This window comes from Theropithecus gelada, chromosome 16 (assembly GCF_003255815.1).
Source record: "Theropithecus gelada isolate Dixy chromosome 16, Tgel_1.0, whole genome shotgun sequence".
In the NCBI taxonomy this organism is placed as follows: domain Eukaryota; kingdom Metazoa; phylum Chordata; class Mammalia; order Primates; family Cercopithecidae; genus Theropithecus; species Theropithecus gelada.
In genome coordinates, this window is record NC_037684.1 from 70921000 (window position 1) to 70926818 (window position 5819).

The 5819-nt window shown below is 43.7% G+C and overlaps 1 pseudogene across 1 annotated transcript; it reads right to left on the minus strand.

Annotated features, from left to right (window-relative positions):
* Positions 1-1281: 1281 nt before the first annotated feature.
* On the minus strand, positions 1282-2184 carry LOC112609693 (annotated as a pseudogene). The gene has a single exon (XR_003116230.1). The product of XR_003116230.1 is annotated as a 60S ribosomal protein L6 pseudogene (transcript).
* Between the last annotated feature and the right edge of the window lie 3635 nt (positions 2185-5819).

A 5819-nucleotide genomic window follows, 5' to 3' on the forward strand; every position in this document is an offset into this window, starting at 1 on the left:
TAAAAGAGGACTTTACTATTGTGTATTTTTAAGTAAGAATTTTTCTGACTTTTTATATAACATGAGTCACATCCAGATATTTTACTCTAAATTTTAATAGGTGGTAACTCATGTGCAGTAAATATTAAATTGCGATGACTAATACAAGAGATTCACATTCCAACGCTCACATTAGTTCTTGAGAATGTTGGTTTTTAATGTGGCTGGATGCCTCTGTCTTTTCTTCACTTTAAGCTCAGTCTCTTTATCCTATGCCTCGTGAAAGGAGGGTGACTATCTTACTCATCTTCACAAATTGGAGACTGTCAAGCAGTCAGTGAGTCCCCTTGAAATACTGAGGCACACTAAATTCATTAAAAGTAGCCATCCAGAAGGCTAAAGGAGACAGCCTTCAGTGATTAAGAAAATCAGACTTGTGACTGCCACCTGATGAGCAATCTAATTTTAAAAGGATCGACATTCTTCATAAAAAAATCATCAACATTCTTCCAACAGTTATCTCAACACTAATCTGTACTCTGAACAGCCTAAGTCTATTACGATCATGCCTTTGTTAGTCAGTCTTTGCTGCTTCCAAATCACATCCATTTGCCAGGGTTGAAGCACTCAGTTTACCCCAACACAGACTTTCCAAATCCTCACATTAACAGTCACCTTCTGGATCAACACATGCCAAGCTGTCCTCTTTTTCTCTTACCAGGTTTTCAGACTTAAAGATCTTTGCATTCCCTAAATCTCCCCTTCCTAAGGTTGAATGTCCCTTGTTTCTTCAATTGCTCTTCATGAGACATCATTTCCAGACCCTTGATTATCCGGGTCTCTCCTCATGGGATACAGTTTCTCCTGTCAATATCCTTCGTTCACTGTGGTACTTGCGACTCCACGTGGTAGTGTCTTAGGCCGGGCTCTCCCAGAAGCAGCCCTCGAAAGAGAATTAAAATGGGGATGGGTACTTGGAAGGTGATCCCAGTAAGCATGAGTAGGAAGTGAGGAAGTAAAACAGGGAAGGGGAAGACACTAATACAGGCTGTGTTACTGAGCCTGTACTGCTATGAGCAAGGAAGGCTGGGGCATGTCATTCATGCTTCAGATCACTGGGACACTCTATAGAGCTTACTCTCAGCGTTGTCTCACCTATGGGTGAAGGACCTGGGATATTTGTCCAGTCTCCTATCCATTATTAGTGTTCTGTACAATCTGATAAGCACAAACAGTCGTAAACATTCACAACCTTTTCAGTATAATCCAGGAGTCTTTAATTTGTTTTTCTTTTTTTTTTTTTAGTTAGCTATTTAATGAGGGTCTTAAGATATTTAGAACACCAATTTGTGAGGATAAATTCCATTCGTCAGGGCAAACACAGATCGCAGGTAGCCCTGGAGCTGAGGAACAGCTTTGATTTTTGGTAGAATTTGTGAGTCCACAGCTTTCTGATCAATCTTGCGCTGCTCCGTAATCTCGTATTTCTCTTTTTCTGTGTCGAAGATCTCACCTTCCTGATGTCTGGGCTTCCGCAGCTGCGTCTTCTTGAAGTAAGCATCAGTAAGATGTTTTGGGATTCTGACATTGCTGATATCGATTTTGGTTGAGGTGGCAATGACAAATTTCTGGTGTGTTCTTCGTAGAGGAACTCGATTGAGGACCAGAGGACCAATCACAAGTAACAAGCCACTAGCCAGCTGCCTCTGGAAAACCACCCCCTTTTGCCCCTGTGGCGTCCAGTGAGGATGATCAGAATGGTCCTGGGGTTAATACTGGCTCACAGTTTTCTCACGTGCTTACTGAAGGGTTTTTTGCTGTGGCTCAACAGCTTTCAAGGCACATCTTCAGTAGGATAATATCTAGGCATTTTGCGAAGTTTAACCACCCAGGTACCGCCGTTCTTGTCACCACCAACTGGTTTTGTAAGAGTTGCAAGAATCTTCTCCTTCTTTTTCTTTTCAACCTTGGATTTAGCAGCTGAGTACTTCCTCTTGTACATGGCCTTTCTGGAATACATGGCAGATCGGGAATATCTGCCAATTCCTCTGACAAGGACAGAGTTGCGGCTGCAATGGGGCTTCCCCTTCTTTGGCTTCTTAGCCTTGAGGTTACCCTTTTTCACCTTGCCACCAGCATCGGCCTTCTTGGCTTTGGGTTTCTTCTCTTTAGTATCTGGCTTCTCAACTTTTTCACCCGCCATCTTGCAAGCTGGGAAAGAGCTAATTTGTTTTTCATACTGCTGACTCATACCCTGGAGTCCTCCCAGATACACCGTCAGTGCAAACCCCTGGATTTCCTCGTGGATAGCCAAATCTCTGCCAACTTGTATATGAGCAACTTGTGTATTTATTATTTATGCATTTATTATTATGTGTCATATATTATATTATATATATTATTTACTTCTGCATTGCTGATCTCTCTGATTTTGTTAGTTGGGATGCGGGACTCCAACATGTTACGATCACTCTTCAGCCTGCCATTTCCCTGGCTTCAACTTTCTGTTTCTTTGATTTCCTTTGGCATGAGGCACGTATTCCCTGTTCTAACACCTTCTCTTACCCGGTTACTTCCCGGTCAGCTCTCGGGTCTCAGCCCTGCCATGGGTCAAACAGTTAACAGTGCACATTTCCCAATGAAGCCTCACATATTAGAAAATGAAATGAGACAGCTGTCACAGACAACGCCCAGAAAAGCCATTCAACTATTTTGCCTTCTAGTTGAAGAACTCAAGGAAACTAGATTTTTCTGTGTCAACGCTCATGACAACATCTAGATTTTCCATGCAAAGTAATTAAATTAGTGTACTTTGCAGGGTTGCAAATTTACTTGCAGTGTATTTAGATGTGCACAGAAATTCTAACTTCTTTGTTTTCTATGCTGTATCTGTTTTTTCTCAGAATTTCCTCACCATGTTGGAAATAAGAGGAAAAATTAAATTTGCCAGTGTTTATTATTGCAGTTGTTTCCAGTGTAAGTTGGTTTTCCAATGACTCAGTCTCTTCTGAGGAAATGCTTGAACTTTCAGATTGTTTTCTCTTTCTCCACGCTTCTCTCTTCCCTGATTAATGCCTCTGGGTGTGGGGAGGGCTGTGTGGAGCTGGGGCCCAGGATGGAAGGAGTGCAGTCCTCTCTGAGGACTGGAAACTGTTGACCTTGTGCCTGTTGCTACCTCTAGGATCTATGGTCTGGACCACAGGCTTCTGGTTGGAGACACCCTGCACACTGCAGTCTCAGTCTTGATTCTGACCTCTGTCTGTCCACCAGCCTTTCCACCATCTTTGTATCCCCACAGTGGGTCACACGGAGTCTTAGAATTACTTGCTTTCTCTAAGCAGCCATAAAGCCTCATAAATCCAGCATTAGGTTTATCTACCCAGCCAGCTTCCTGCAGCAAGGTTGCCCTCCAGACTCCACACCATGCCAACATGCAGATGATGGTGACTTCTCTAACAATATCTCTAGGCTATGGCCTGGGTCTCCTAACATTCTTTAATTTGTCCGCATTTCTCTAGATATTTCTACTGTTTCCCCTACTTGAGGTTTTATTGTATGAAGGGGGAAGCAAGAGCACACACATCTGTCTTTCTTTCCTTTGTAGATGAGACAGTTAGTGCTTACCAAACATTCCATTCCACTCTCTTGTATGGTCTAGGTGCCTATTTGGGGTCAATTATCACCTCCAGGTTGATACAACTAAGAGCCATAAAAGAACAAGAAACAAACTTTTGTTGTGATGAGCCCATGAGATGCTGGAGTGTGTTACTGCTGCATAGAGGTAATCGCCGCACATAAAACACTATTTCCCAGTCTGCTGAAGCAAGAGGGATACATTTTATCTTCCGGTCTGTAAAGGAAATTCTCTGGTTTGTGTCTTCTGTTCTAGGAGGTGAGGTGCATTAAAGCTTCATTTGTGAGCCTTTAGGGGGTAAGATTCAGCCCCACTGGGACAGGTAGGTTGGACTTTGAACTAGGATTCATCCCCATGACATATACTTCCATACCTAATTACATATGTTTTTAGATGGCTTTCTGAACAGACACGAGGAGCTATACTGAATCCAAATGCTGGAAATCTTCATGTTAATGGAATCATTAACGAGCCAAAAGGTGGTCACATCCCTTGCAAAAACATGCAAGGAGTGTGTTATGGGCTTGGTGTTCCCCTAAGGCTGCTGAAGTTCTACCCCCAGCGCCTGTGAATGTGACCTTATTTGGAGACATTCTTTGCAGATGATTAAATTAATTAAGATGAGGTCACTCGGGTGGCCCCGATCTAATACAACTGTGTTGTTATGAAAAAGGAGCATTTGGACACAGAGACAAACACACACACACACACACAGAAAATGATGTATACACCCAGGAGAGCATCATGTGGAGATGGAGGATTGGAGTGATGCAGCTACAAGCCAAGGAATGCCTGAAGATGCCTTAAGCTAGGCGAGAGGCCTGGAACAGCTCCCCTCTTGCAGCCCTCAGAAGAAACCAGCTCTGCCAACACCTTGACTTTGGGCTTCCAGTCTCCAGAGCTGTGAGGCAATATGTTTCTTTTGTTTCTGTCTCCCAGTTTGTGGTACTTTGTTACAGCAGCCCTATAATAAGTGCGGGATGATCCACACTAATTCAGGATAATGGTTACTCCAGGGAGAGAGGTGAAAAAGTGATAGGTGGGAAGGAGGGGCTTCAGAAATCTGTAACATTTCTTCTCTAGGAGAAAACGAGATCTGCACAGATATGGTAAAGTATTAAATATGTTTGATCTGCTTGGCGTGTACATGGGTGTCATCTTACCTAATGTATTTTTTGGTCTGTTTGGGATACAGCAAAAGCCCACAACAATTGGGATAGAAATGGCTGGGTTATGGTTCGCAGTCCTACACAGCAGGCTCTGCTTGGCTGCTTCGTTAACGTTGCATTCCACAGCCCTGCCTTTGTTAAACATGTGAATTTTCTGAACTCCCCAGAAATTATAGGGTTTTTCATAATATTCACCACCATTCATAATTTAACATGTGAAAAATGTGATTATACCTTTCCATAGCAAAACCAGCAACAGCAGTGGCAACAGAAGCAGCCTTGAAGGCTACATGGGAGGATGGAAGCCAACAGCAAGGGCATTTTCATTACCACTGAGTTGGGCAGCTTCCAATGGAGGCGGTAGGAGACTCTCCCTTGTGGACTTGAAGCTTCTGAGCCTGCAGCGAGTGCTGGGAGTTACACTAGTTTGACAACGGATAGGACATTTTCCCAGCCTCGACAAAGAATGGGAGTTCAGGTAAGTCATCAGCCATAGCACCACCTTTTAACTCAGAACCCAGAATTGTGTAATAACCCTGGCATTTAAAAAAAAAAATAGCTCTGAGACTGTCAAAAACTACACTTAGTACTTGTTAGGAGTTGGTTTTTAATCTTAAAAACACATAGTAACTCTGACAAGTATGTGCTTTATATGTGCTTTGACCTTGGCAAAGTAACCTCTCTGGGCCTCAGTTTCTCCACTGTAGATTGGGGATAACAAGACTACCTTTTGGCTGGGCACGGTGGCTCAAGCCTGTAATCCCAGCACTTTGGGAGGCGGAGGCGGGTGGATCACGAGGTCAGGAGATCGAGACCATCCTGGCTAACACGGTGAAACCCCGTCTCTACTAAAAAATACAAAAAACTAGCCAGGCGAGGTGGCAGGCGCCTGTAGTCCCAGCTACTCGGGAGGCTGAGGCAGGAGAATGGCGTGAACCCGGGAGGCAGAGCTTGCAGTGAGCTGAGATCCGGCCACTGCACTCCAGCCTGGGCGACTGAGCAAGACTCCGTCTCAAAAAAAAAAAAAAAAAAAAGAC